Raw genomic sequence first — 14,375 nt, 5'->3', positions numbered from 1 at the left:
CAAATGATGCGCAGTGCAATTGCTCACCACCTGCCAGTTGACACCCAGCTAGTCCCTGAGTGGCCATCCTCCCCACTGCCACCCCCCCCCCCCCCCCCCCCAGTTCCTATACTGGATGTGACGTCCCATGGTATGGAATACCCCGTTGGCCAGTTTGGGTCAGCTGCCCTGGCTGTGTCCTGTGCCAGCTTCTTGTGCCCCTCCAGCTTTCTGGCTGGCTGGGCAAGAGAAGCTGAAAAATCCTTGACTTTAGACTAGACACTACTGAGCAACAGCTGAAAACATCAGTGTGTTATCAACATTCTTCGCATACTGAACTCAAAACATAGCACCGCACCCCTACTAGGAAGACAGTTAACTCTATCCCAGCTGAAACCGGGACAGGCCCCCTGGGCGGCCACAGGCAGGGCATGATCCTGGGGAAGGCACTACAAAACAAAAGATCCCTCTTTGGATGTGTTTTGGTGCTGGGTGCCTTGGTGTCGCTGGCAGCAGGAGCTCACCACCTGAGCTGCTGCTCCAGAACCACAGTTCATGTTCACAAAGGCCAGTGTAAACCTGGAGTGAAATGCATGTTCAAAGTCCAAGATAGGCTCTTTCCTACAAAGAGAGTATGTTCCTAGTGCACTTATCTGAAGACTTGGTTTGGGAATGAGTGATATGTAGGGATTTCTTTTCCTGTGAATCCTGCCACTAATGATAGTCCTGTTATGCTTTTACCACATAACACTCTACTTCTGAATTTAAAAATAAATGTACAAATTCTGAGCAGTACAGTAACAGTTAATCATAGTAATCCTGAGGGGTTCTGTGTTTTATGTGTAAGCTGCACAGTGTGTTGTGACAATGTCCTTTCTTTAGTTTCGTGGCGACTCCATGCCTCAGTAACGTGTACTATGACAAGAAAAATACAAGTATGTAAGAATTTAAAACAAGGTTTGGTGTAGTCCAGGTGATTAGCACCACAGTGAGAGAAAAAGCTCCCTGCATCCCTATCTCTGTCACCAATTTGTAAGGAGATTTCAAGGAAGTTATTTAATATCTGTTCTTCATTCCCTGCCTGAGATTCACTCCTGAAGATCTTCAGGAAGTGCAATGTAATTTATAGATCTTTTATAAAGGGAAACCCTGCTTTCTGACTTCAGGCTGTAACTTCTAGGGAACAGATAATTTCTGTTGTATGAGATGTTGACAGTGTCTCATCATTGAATAGCTAGATGTTCAAAGAACAAGTTTGGTGACTGTGGTGAAGCTTGATTTATGCCTGTCAGTAGAGTAATTGGAAAACTTCTGACAAATTTAGTTTCTTTTCCTATTACTAGTATTCTCACATTGCAGCATGGAGATAAGTCTACTGGCATAAATCTGTGCAGAAAAAAATTATAAGGTATTACACATGTGCTGGTTTTGCCTGGGATAGAGTTAATTTTCTTCATTGTAGCTGGTATGGAGCTATGTTTTGGATTTGTGTTGAAAACAGTGTTGATGATAGAAGGATGTTTTCATTACCGCTGAGCAGTGCTCACACAGAGCCGAGGCCTTTTCTGCTCCTCACCCCACCCCACCGGCGAGGAGGCTGGGGAGGACATGGGACAAGAAGTTGGGAGGGGACGCAGCCAGGACAATTGACCCCAACTGACCAAAGGGATATTCCAGGCCATATGACATCATGGTCAGCAAGTAAAGTTGTGGGAAGAAGGAGGAAGGCAGGGATGTTCGGAGTGATGGCGTTTGTCTTCCCAAGTCCCCGTTAGGCGTGCTGGAGCCCTGCTCTGCTGGAGATGGCTGAACACCTGCCTGCCATGGGAAGTGGGGAATGAATTCCTTGTTTCGCTTTGCTTGCATACACAGTTTTTACTTTACTTATTAAACTGTCTTTATCTTAACCCAAGCGTTTTCTCACTTTTACTCTTCCAATTCTCCTCTCCTTCCCACTGTGGGGGGAGTGAGCGAGCGGCTGTGTGGTGCTTCGTTGCCAGCTGGGGTTAAACCACAACAACATTACAGAAAATGGGAGAAAAATAGTCGGGGCAAAAGAAGAAAAGCTTTCTACAAAGAAAGATGATTCAAAATGAAATAGATATGAAAAGTAGCATTATACAGTAAAAATACAGAAAGCTCTATCTGTTATCCTGTGGTTGTAAGGCTGAACCCCCTGTCTTGTGTACTACCAATAACTGTACATCAGACATTATTGATGGCTCTAGATGTTTTAGAGAATGAGTGAAAACTGATTCACTATGTTTAATTGCTACTTTGCAAACAGCTGAGTAGAAACTAATAAAAATGCTGGTCAGATAATGCAGCAATTGGTATAGTATGTGGGATTTTTTACAAATGAGGAACACCTTTTTTTTCCTTTGAGACTCAGGAGCTGTTCTTTTTAATAAGCATTTTTTAAAAATAATTCTGGATTGTCACATCACTTATACTGGCACAAATCTGGAGGAATACACATGGCTTGGAGCACTTCTCTGCCTTAGTAGGCAGAGGCACAGATTCACTGAATAAACTTTTTCCTAAACTCAAATTGGTTTTGATTGTGAAATTAGTATTTTTTTACCCTTAGTCTTTGAATTCCTAACTGTGACTTAAGCTCCTCCAGCATAAATCGCCATGGTTATGCAAAGGCACCTGGAGGCACCATAAATTCCTGCACTGGAACCGAGTGAAGTTTTATGTTTTCTTGGCTTTTTGTCCCTGGAGCTGAGGTCTCCTCCCTGTGGCTTTATGACAAAAACATGGAAAGTTAAAGGTGGTTCAATATGTGAAGGCTTCCTGTAGCTCTAACAGACATCTGCATTTCTGAGATGAAAGTGTTGGGTCCCTTCACTCCCCTCCTTTGCCCATCCTTTTTGGTTCGTTTCCTTTAGTTCTTTCTGCTATCCTAAACCTAGTTTAATCCAGTTGGACATCAAAGTAATAAAGCAGAAATGAATCATCCATGCATCAGATGAGATAAAGACATCTTAACATGAAGTTTTATTTTAATTGCCTTTTATGGAGCACAAGGGAATTCTAAATAGCCAAATGAGCCTTCTGTAGATATCTGTGATTAGTAAAACTGGCCATTTCCAGAAAATGATTAACCAGAGAAAACTTGCATTTTGACAATTGAAAAAGAAATACAATATAAATGAAATCTCATATTATTTGGCTACATGCTAAAGCATTTTAAGTGCTTCAGAATTGATCAACACATTTACAGCAGGAAGCAATAATAAACATTTAAAAATATTAATTTAAATTTCCACCTTTTTCAGAAGCCAAAATACATGTTTAAAAAATGGGAATCCCTTTTAGGGAGAATTGATGAATCTGAATCCAGGTGCAGCCTGATTAAACTGGGTTCTTGATAGAATTCCTTATAACCTGATAGGCTCTCACGCACCTGAATCCTCTTCGAAGGTGGAGTATGAAGTAGTTAAGGAACTTTCTCAAGGCCTTGCAGGAATTGTGTGTTAAAGCAAGGAAAGGAATGGATCATCTTGTGAAAGTCAGTCGGGTACTGTAATCACAACAGTGTCTGCTGATGCTGCTGTCTTTGAAAGCAGATCTCCTCCTGACACTCGCATGGTATAAACAGGTGACTCCAAGGACATAACATGCCCAGATTTAATTTTGGCATCTCTAGCCAAGCAATGAACTGACAAATAGGTAAGTTAGCTGTGAGATGTTAGCAGATTTCAGAGAAAATTGTACAGCTACAACTCCCTACCTGGCACAAATTGTAAGGAGAATTTTGCCTTTTAATTATTCATAGGGGAAAAAACATCCTTTAAAAGACTCACTTTCTCACGTGGTATTAAAGGTGGCTTTGTACATGGACACCTGGTAGGTCCTTTTCACATCTTAAACTCAAAGTTTGTAGGATTTCATAGACCTCTCTGATTCTTTGCCTTTAGGAAACACAGGTGACTTTTTTTTTCCTAATTGTTGGTATATGGGCACATAAACTGGAGTTGTCTGTCCAGCCATAACTTCATAAAACCCTTTATGACATGCAGTGTCATTTAAATGCTTTTATCTGGAAACCCACAATAGTTGGAGTAATTGAAGAAGATAGACATTTTTTCAGTGCTCACTACAGAGCTACACTTTAGAGAATACTTATCTTTTAGGGAAGAGCACTGTAAAAGCTCTACAGTGGAGAAGACGGACGTTACTCGCTCAGGCCTAAGAACGATGAGGAATGCTTAAGGTGAAAATTTGTCTGAGAATCGGTCTCTTAAGAGGGCATTAGTCTTCCAGCCTGGAGCTGTGTCTTAGTTTTTTTTTCTTTTCTCTGTGACCCTTTCCTTTACCCTTTTCCATACGCGACATCCATGTGCAACCGCTGTGCTCGTACCGCTCCTGCCTTCCCTCTGCCTGTATCCTCTTTGGAGCCAGCATTTCAGAGAAGAGAAATACACAAACCCTTTATTCATTCATTCATCCCTTTCCTGCCTTCTCCTTGTTTGCAAAACGAGCAGGAAGCTGTTTGTGCCTGGTGACTCACCATCAGATTTTATGAGGGGATTATGCTGAACATCTCTGATTCACACACTCTCGGCCTTGTTGGAGGTCAGTGTCTTGGCAGCATTCCCCGGTAAATACCATACAAGTACTGAGCTGTTGATCTCGAGAGCTTGAAGTCATTTCTGTCTTCCATGGTAGCGGCTGCGCGTCTCGTTCAGAACAGTTGCAAACAGGGGATGAGGTGACAAATTCTGTCTCTGTATCGAATAGAAAAATTTCCTGATGTTCGGGTGGTGTGCAGGTACCTGCTCAGCAGCAGCCTCCTCCCCTCCCCTTCACCCTGAAGCATGCACTGATTTTTACTTTCCTTAATTCAAAGAGCTGTTGAGACGAGCACATAAAATCTGATTCGATATTGTTCACAGCCTTTCACTTTGTAATTCTCCTCCCCTCTTACCACATGGTTGCTTCCTGCCCCTTTATATCTGTTCTTGCATTTTCTCTTGCCTTCCTTCAGGATGCTAATCTTTTAAGGTTGCTTAGCTTAAGGAGCTATCAGGTCTTTGAAATCAGGGAGATTCCCATGAATTTTAAGAGTTAGGCTACAAAATCCCAGCCTGGGGATTTGGCATTTATTTGTTTGTATTTCTCTAACTCTTTCTGCTTATTTCTGGGCACATACATGTGATGCAGCAGTAGTAAGCTGTATATTCAGTAGCGTATGGGGAGGTCCAAGAGGTAGTCCTGCAAGCAGTAACACAACTGCCTAACTAACTTTGTCTTCCTGACTCACGCCAATGACATAGTACTTGATTTCTTGCAGAATGAGCCACTGTACAGGTTTTACACAAGATCTTGAAAAGGAAGAGGTCTGTTGAAGGCTTACCAATAATGGCAAACAAGAAATGTCCCATAGGGTTGATACAAGTTTGAAGATGTTCTTCTTTGTGTTGTCATCTTCAGATTTTAAAAAAGTTAAGTTACTTATTCTACTTTCAAAATGCTTTGAGCCTTGGAATGTTAAGATAGAAGAGCTGAAGGAAACTTTCCAGACATGAATACAGGTTTACGCCATCTGACACCCTCAGTCAGTCCTAGTCCTTCCTTGTTCCCATGTGTTGCTCTGCTCCTGCAGGACATTTGCTGAGAGCCCTTCTGTCTCCACTGGAAATACAGAGCTCCTCCAGATCTCACCAGGAAGGCAAAGATTATCTGGCTTGGAAAGGCTCTTGTATAGATCAGCTCTGCTACCACCAGTCATGCCACTGGATGCTTTGTTTAACTTGCTGATGGAGACTGCCGGGATGCCCGTCATGCGATAAGATGAAGAGCATTCTCCAAGTTGTCCATCCAACACCGGGTACATGTAATTTTGGGCAAAGCTCAGTATAGGCACAGTTCTTCCCCTCTCTCAATATCTAATATCCAGTCAATTACAGTCTCTGTACGTAGGAGAATAGTAACAGACCATTCTTCTTCCTTCTTCACAGCAATGGGGTTTTCCCTTTGTGATGTATTTTCTTACAGAAGAATAAAAATGTGCCTTCTAAGCTCTGTTACATACCTTTCTCACATACTTGCACAGTAAATTCATCCATTACTAAACTATTGTTATTACCTTTGGCTGCTTTATAGACTAGTATATCATAGAACGGTTTGGGTTGGAAGGGACCTTTAAAGGTCATCTAGTCCAGCCCTTCCTGCAGTGAGCAGGGACATCTTCAACTAGATCAGGTTGCTCAGAGCCCCGTCCAGCCTGACCTTGAAAGTTTCCAGGGATGGGGTATCTACCACCTCTCTGGGCAACCTGTGCCAGTGTTTCACCATTCACCATAAAAAATTTCTTCCTTATATCTAGTTTAAATCTTCTCTCTTTTAGTTTAAAACCATTACCCCTTGTCCTATCGCAACAGGTCCTGCTAAAAAATTTGTCCCCGTCTTTCTTATAAGCCCCCTTTAAGTATTGAAAGGCTGCAACAAGGTGTCTCCAGAGCCTTCTCTTCTCCAGGCTGAACAACCTTAACTCTCTCAGCCTGTCCTCACAGGAGAGGTGTTCCACCCCTCTGATCATTTTTATGGCCCTCCTCTGGACCTGCTCCAACAGGTCCATGTCTTTCCTGTGCTGAGGGCTCCAGAGCTGGATGCAGTACTCCAATATAAAACAGCATCTTTTTTTTTTCCCGATATTGGCATGTCCAATTAGATCTGGAATTTAAAACAGTTTGTTCTAGAAGCAAAGAAAATAACTAAGCTTTATTTCCTGTGGATTTGTTTTCTGTCTTAGGCCATCCACATTTTCCTATCCTTTTCTCTCTGGGTGGACCCAATTCAGAAAGGATGGTGCTAGAACAGAACTGCACATGTGCCTGGTGCCGGAAGGTGGAATGGCTGCAAGTCAAAACAGATTAAGGCTGAGTGTTTCTTGCCTTTTTTTTCCTAGACATTCTTTCACTACTAGTGTCTGTTTCCAGTACCTATTCATCCTGAAACTTGTAGAAACCTTGCAATTTGGAGACTCAGTGTGCTGGTTTTGCCTGGGATAGAGTTAATTTTCTTCATTGTAGCTGGTATGGAGCTATGTTTTGGATTTGTGTTGAAAACAGTGTTGATGATAGAAGGATGTTTTCATTACCGCTGAGCAGTGCTCACACAGAGCCGAGGCCTTTTCTGCTCCTCACCCCACCCCACCGGCGAGGAGGCTGGGGAGGACATGGGACAAGAAGTTGGGAGGGGACGCAGCCAGGACAATTGACCCCAACTGACCAAAGGGATATTCCAGACCATATGACATCATGGTCAGCAAGTAAAGTTGTGGGAAGAAGGAGGAAGGCAGGGATGTTCGGAGTGATGGCGTTTGTCTTCCCAAGTCCCCGTTAGGCGTGCTGGAGCCCTGCTCTGCTGGAGGTGGCTGAACACCTGCCTGCCATGGGAAGTGGGGAATGAATTCCTTGCTTTGCTTGGCTTGCACACACAGCTTTTACTTTATCCATTAAACTGTCTTTATCTTAAGCCACAAGTGGTTTCATTTTTACTCTTCCAATTCTCTCCCCCGTCCTGCTGCAGGGCAACTGAGCGAGCGGCTGTGTGGGGCAGCTGGGGTTAGTTGGCAGCTGGGGTTAAACCACAACACTCACATCTGCATTCCATTTTGAAGAGTTTTCACTGAAAACTGTGCGTGTGTGTGTGGGGGGGGGACTACTTTGTAAAGAGGATGTTTCTTCATTTCGTATTATCGTGTTTGCATTGTAGCTGATGTTACAAAAATTGATTAACCTGACATTAGAACTTTTAATTCAGGTGAACATATATCTCATTGGAGAGCATCTGAGTGGCAAGGTTTGCTGATGGTGCAAACTTACGTGGGATAGTGAGGGAAAGTGTAAAGAATTGCAGAGAGATTTTAGGACCTGGAGATAATACCATACACAGAAGCCACCACCACATGTGGCTCAGTGATTTGTTAAGTGTCTGGAGGGTGGGAAGAAGGTGGGGTATGCTTGGGGATCGCTTACGTTACTGCCTGGGAATTTGCTTTTGGCCACTGTTGGAAGTGACAGTCTGAGATCATTGGACGCCTTTCTGAGGTAGTGCAGTACTGTTACGTTCCTGCAAGTTTCTGAGAAGACAGCATGTTTAAGAAGAAAAAGTTGTTTCAAGCATGAGAAAGAACTAAGGAAAAGCATGAAAGGAAAGAAAAACAAACAAACTACTCATGCATAAATTGTAATTTGGAAGAAACAACTATGATATGGAGAATTTATGATGTAGTTTGTATTTTACATAAAATAAAATGTGTAAGCCTGTATTTCTTATTAGAAAGCCTTCAGCTGTCTCACTTCGATGGCCCATGGTCTGGTTTATAAATGAAGATGTTACATCTTTGGGAGATTCAAATGTTTTCAGGTCACTGGGCAGGGAAATCTGTAGGTTGGCTGGATGTACAAAGTAAACTTCAGCACAAGTTCCAGAAGGTGAGATTTAAATCATACATTTACAATTACTATCTTTTAGAAACTTTTGGAGAAACAAAATTTGTTACAGAATTGGTTTGTTTTGTCTGTAAAGAGATGGTCATTAATGTTTGCTGACTTACTTTGGTCACCATCTAAATATAAACATAGTTCCCTGTCACCAGACTGTCTGAGGAATTGCGCATTAACTCTACGTGGAAGGAAAAGTCAGTGTGTTTCAGATCTCACCCTGTCAGAATTGTCATGTGCTGTTGCAATTAAAGGTGTAGATAGTATTGATCTTTATTGATTTCATTGGGATGTATTGAAATTAAACTCCACATAGGTAATCAGTATTTCTCTCTCTCTTTTTTTCTTTTCTTTTCCTTTTCTTCCTCCTCTCCCCCACCAAGATATCTTAGCTGTAGAAGGCAGCCTCGGAGGTAACCCTAGGGTTGTTATGGTTTTGGCGTGTACTTCCTCAGCAGCTTTGTTCAGGATTTTTTAGCATCTCATTGTTTTCATTAATTCATGGGTGATTTGCTTTAAAAGCAAATTGTTTTTTTCAGAAAGGAACATGCAGTCTTCAGCTCCTCTGTCTCTCCTTGTATGACTGGTACATCGTTTGATGAAGTTATTGGTGAAAATAAGAAATCTACTATCTCAAATTTGGGGTTTTCTTTGATAGTTACAGCCAAATTATCCCTTCTGAGGCAGCAATCATATCACTCAGACTTGTTCTACTCTATTTACCTCTCATACACTTTCATCTGCCTGATTGTGAACTACAGATTTTAAAACTAAAAAACCTGTCCAGTGAAGTTGTGATCACTGCCAGTAAAAAGTATTAAGCCTGCTCTTGAACTTGTTTTACCATAATGTAATCTACATTTCCTCTCAGTCTCTAGTTTTGTCACATTTACAGTTTATGCCAGTAGGATTTGGATGGAGAAACCAGAGGATTTGAACTCAGTCAGTGCTGTAATTTTCTTACAGCTAGGCATTGCACATTTTTGTTAAAAGCTTGATAAGTTTAATATGATATTTCTATTATTTTGAATGTCTGAACTTGAATTTTGATACCATAGCAGTAGATGTTCTATGAGTACCTAAAAGATTTATGGGAATTTCACATGTATCCTTCTAATTATTTGCAGGGGAGAATAGGGTTAAATTTGATGCCCTTCTTCTGTATGATTTTATTTTTGCACTATTGATGTACTGTATGGAACACTGTAGTATTTGAAATCTTGATTTCCTGTAGCTTATGTGACTTTTATTTGAAGCAAATTGCAAAATGAATGGACACAAAGTACAACAGGCTTTCTGGGAAGAACATCATCTAAAATATTCTCTCTGGGTCTTTGAAAGCAGAAAAAGTCCATTGGCATAGAAACCTATAGCCCAGTTGTTTGAATCAGCAAAGTTATAATCCACTGAGAAGAGGGTGAGGAGTTGTTTTATTTTGACTGTAGAAATACTGCTGTTTCTTATGCACAAGGATTTGTATCTGTTTCATCTACAGAAAAGGTACAGATTAAAGAGGAGTTTCAAAGGAAGGTGTTCTACTGAAGTCTATCAAGACTGAAAACTATGATTTCTCTTTCTATTTGTATTTCTAATACCTGTTCTAATGAAACAAAACAAGAATGATACGGTTCTTCAGCCATCTGCCTGAAGTTTATGAAGTGATTATCCCTCTGTATATAGCATGTTCTTGCTTGATTTTTGGAAGCTTTTTTAATATCTGAAGGTTAGCCTTTAGGTCATAGCTTTTATAGGTTTAGCATAAGCCTTTAATTTCCCTTTAATGATTTTTGTGAGTAACTTATTCTCATAATTATTACTAAAAAATCTACCACATAGCAAAGTACAGTACATCCTTGTAGTATCAGAATTCTTTATTTGTTTATATCTTATTAGCAGAAAAAATACTGCCTATCTCTTCTTGTTTCCCCCCAAAAAGGACCTTCCAAGACTCTATAACAGCACAGAGCAAGAGTAATGTAGAAAAAGGATATTCAGATTTGGCTAACATCATCTTGGTCAGGGAAGCAGTGTTAATTGTGAGGGAAAACGTTGCTGATTTTTTTTGTCTTTTTTTTGTTGCCTGGGGTTAAATTACAGTAAGAATTATGCTAAAACAGTAATAAAAATAGATTTTTAACCATCGGGTTTTATCACCCATATAAAAATCAGTAATATAACTTGTCTGGGGTTTGTACAATATGTACTTATGCCTCAATAACAGACGACATCTGCTGAACTAATTTGCTCAGCAGTTTAAAGAGCTGCATATATTGTGAACTGATGGATATTTTCTGTTACCTCACAGCCTTTTGAACTTCATATATCTTTTTCATTATAGCAAAATTACTTGTTTCTTAGCGATTTTGCTATATGGTATTTTCACAGAAAAATAAATGTAATGAAACTTTGTAACTCTACTTTCTTCCCATTTCTTGTGATTTTCCTCCTACTTTCAGGATGCTACTTCCAATACAATTCTTCTCTCAATGAGAATGAAATTTGCTGACTATGCTTCTGGTATCTCCCATTATTTTTTTGGTTGCTCAGAGGAAAAAGCTCTGACAAATGGGCCAGATGGCTCCCTTCCCAGACAGAGAGTAATTTTCCTGATTCCTATATTCCCTGATTTGAGGTTCCAGCCTTCCCTTTCCCCAAACCTGCCGCTCTAAACAGGCAGCCTGTGAATTGCTTAGAGCATCCCTAGCAAGCTTCGGGGTAAAGCAACACTTCAAACGTTCAGTAACTCATCCGTGTACAGGGTAGGTGAGGTACAGTACTGACACTTTACAACTTCTTACCAACCACTTCTTAAAACTTTTTTACCCTCCAGTGCTATCTGCTGCTTCCCTTGAGAAGTACCCCTATGTTTCTAGCTTGAACCTCTAACTATAAGATCCCTGAGGGTTTTTGGCTGATGCTTGACTGTACCTTTGTAAGTGCGTAAACGTTGGCCATGGTTTAGCTGGTAGTATGGGTTAGCAAAAAGCAGTATGCAATGTGCAGAGGAGTTGAGAGCTCAGCACTTGTTTTATTGCTAGTCAGCAGAGCAGCATGTGAAGTTTTGGGAAGATATTTGACTATCCTGTGCGTTTCTGAAAGAAAAAGTACCAGGAAAGTTTGTCCTGCCAATAATCCTCAAATCTATCAATTTTGCAATAACCCACTTTCTTGCACTGCCCCTACTGAGTTTTCTTCAGGTTAGATGACACAGATACGTTATTTTCCATTCTGAAGTGCAACTTTTTTTTTCCTTCTCATTGTATTTTTGGGAGGGGGTTGGGGGTGAGAGGGAGGAATCAGCATTTCACACCTGGATCTGTAGAACTGAGCAAGATCTAGGGCCCCAGAGGAAGTCTTCAGAGCAACCAAGTACATGACCGTAAGGGAATCACAACTAATAAACTCTAGACAAACATGTAACGTCAAAAGTTGCCAGGTGAAGACAACTAATGCAACGAATATGAAGGCCATGACTGGAAAGAAAGTCGAGTATTTTTATTTATAGGGTCATGATTAACATCAATCTGTGCACTGCGTAATGGTCAATTACTGACTGCTTAAATTACCTTATATAGTGAGACTTCATCCTGTAATCCACAGACTCTGAAATGGCTGCTTTCTTTCCCCCACGTCTTAAATTTTATCTTCGCTCCCAAGAAACCAGGATTGTTTTCGTACTTTATAATCCCAATTAGTGTGTTTAGTGGGTATTTGCTGCACCAAGTTGGGCGTCCTACATACCAGTGAAGAGGAGGATGAATGACCCTTCTGAGGAGGTTAAAAGCAGTCTGTCATCCCCTCACCTCTGAGTCCAAGTCCACATTGCTGGTGTTGACCAGCAAGAGGAGGAGGAGGTGCCATGAAGCTGTTGCAACCTCATTTCTCCTAGGCAGGTTTTATTACAGTATAATATAGGTGGTATTTCAAGCTTTATTTATTTTTTCCACAAGTGATGATGTGGCTGGCGTATTTAGAGGTTTATTGTTAATTAACACCAGTTCATTAAAGGATTAGTTCTGGGGGTACGTGCTAAGGACAGCCACATTGCTGCTGAGTGAGGGTGTTGACCAAGGGAACTGTGTTCTGCTCTCAGGCTCCATCCAGTCAGTCTTGGATAAAGATTCTTTCCTTGATAAAGAGTCATTTTCTTGTTTTTTCTAATGAACTGTTATTGCTAGATAGTAGAATATCTGCTCAAACCATCAATTCTGACCTTATTCATTGCCCTCCTACTTTATTCATACCTCACACAGGCCAAAGGTGATGAAATAACAGTACAGAAAAAGTTGGGTTTGGTTTTAACTGTTGCGTAGCACAAGAACTTCTGTAGTTTCCCCAAAATACTATTTGGTTCATAGAATATAAAGATACAAATACTTGCTTTGCCAAGCACTGTCAATGGCCGTTCACAGAATTGAAATGTGTTGAGAAGCAGTAGTTTTGCACGTGACATCTCCTTTCTGTTGCCGATATGGTAAAAATATTCTCGTGTGTCAGCTGTTTTCTGCAAGGCGGAAAAGAAATACAAAGCCATTCCTCTAGCTTAAAAAGAAGAAATAGGTTGTTGACAGGGACAGAGCACAGTTGTTCCTGATGGCCATTGGTGAAGAATCTGTTAGAGACTGTATACTGCCATGAAAGTTAATCTTGCATCATAGAAAGGATGTGCACCGCAGCGCTGGAGAACAAATGTCACATTTTCATTACACATTTCCTCAGAACAGAGCTCTCTCACAGGAAGTACATTAGCCCTATTTCTTCACCTGATGTCCTGCTAATGGAAGAGAGTGAGTGACAAGGGAAGTTCATGGACTGATTAAGAAAGAAAGTCTCTTTAAAATTACACAGCTTTTAAAAATTATACTCAGATGACATTAAATGCACAGTTTATTACCATGCATATAAGGTGATTTTCAGAACCTGTTGATATAAACTGAGATGTCAACTCTACTGTTCTGTTCCCTTACAGCAGCAAAACGGGTATTTTTCCCACAAAGAGCTTAAAAAACGTGCAGACAAATATCGACATAGCAGATCTGAAGTAAATAGCCTAAATGAAGACCATGGTTTGAATGGGAAATTAAGTGCAAAATGTTCATCCAAATACTCAACAGAAATAATAGATACCACTAGTAACTATGTGGAGTCCTACCTAAATTTCAAACCAAACTGACACTGTTCATCAGTAATTTGTTACTAGAATTTTCATTTTAAAATAAATTACAATAAAATCATAAATGATTTTATATACATCCCAGTGTTGAAGTGTTGAGGCAAATAACCTTAAATTCATTGCAAACACTGAAGGAGGATGTAGCGAGGTGGGGGATCACTGTGGAGAAAAAAAGCAAAGAAAGATGCAAGAGAAGCGTAAATTATGTTTCACAGTTTCACTTGCTCTGCTACAAGCAGTGTTCACTGTTCAGAGATCACAGGTAAATAGTCCGTCCTTCCTGAGAATGAAGATCTATTGTTTGAAAAGTTAGTATCAGCCAATTCTTTGTGAAAAATCAGATTTTTTTGAACAATGCATGCTGCCAGATGCACTTTTAATTAACTGTGCTCTGAATGCAGCTTCATTACATTTAGTTTTTGGACATTTTTTCTTTTTGGAAAATAGCATCTTAATGGCATATCATATTCTTTGGCTTCTGAGTAGTAGGTTTTTTGTTTTAAGTGTAAGCTGAGTTAGTTACACTTTGAAAATAGGTCAGTGGCTAGTAGAGTTTGTATAATGACTAGAAAGCACTTTATCGGTACTCATTAGACATTGTGGTTATAAGGTCTCACTGTTAAAACAAACTTGAGAGTTTCAAGCAATAATATACTACTCCACAGTTTTTAAATATTGCATATTCATAACATTAAACAAAGTTTGATTAAAACAACAGTTACAATAGTTGCCAGGGGTCAAAATGTTTGGTCATTTGGATATGA

The 14,375-nt window shown here is 40.3% G+C and overlaps 1 protein-coding gene across 2 annotated transcripts in view; it reads left to right on the top strand.

Moving 5' to 3' along the window:
• Positions 1–14,375, top strand: part of CHRM3 (cholinergic receptor muscarinic 3) — a 235,510-nt gene that overhangs the window by 20,416 nt on the left and 200,719 nt on the right. For both annotated transcript variants that reach the window (XM_049830903.1, XM_049830902.1), the window contains exon 2: positions 5,594–5,818. The gene's annotated coding sequence lies outside the window, so the exon portion shown is untranslated. The remainder of the gene's footprint in view (positions 1–5,593; positions 5,819–14,375) is intronic.

The sequence above is a fragment of the Accipiter gentilis genome, chromosome 28, assembly GCF_929443795.1.
Source record: "Accipiter gentilis chromosome 28, bAccGen1.1, whole genome shotgun sequence".
NCBI lineage: Eukaryota > Metazoa > Chordata > Aves > Accipitriformes > Accipitridae > Astur > Astur gentilis.
This window is presented reverse-complemented; position numbering and strand designations above follow the sequence as displayed.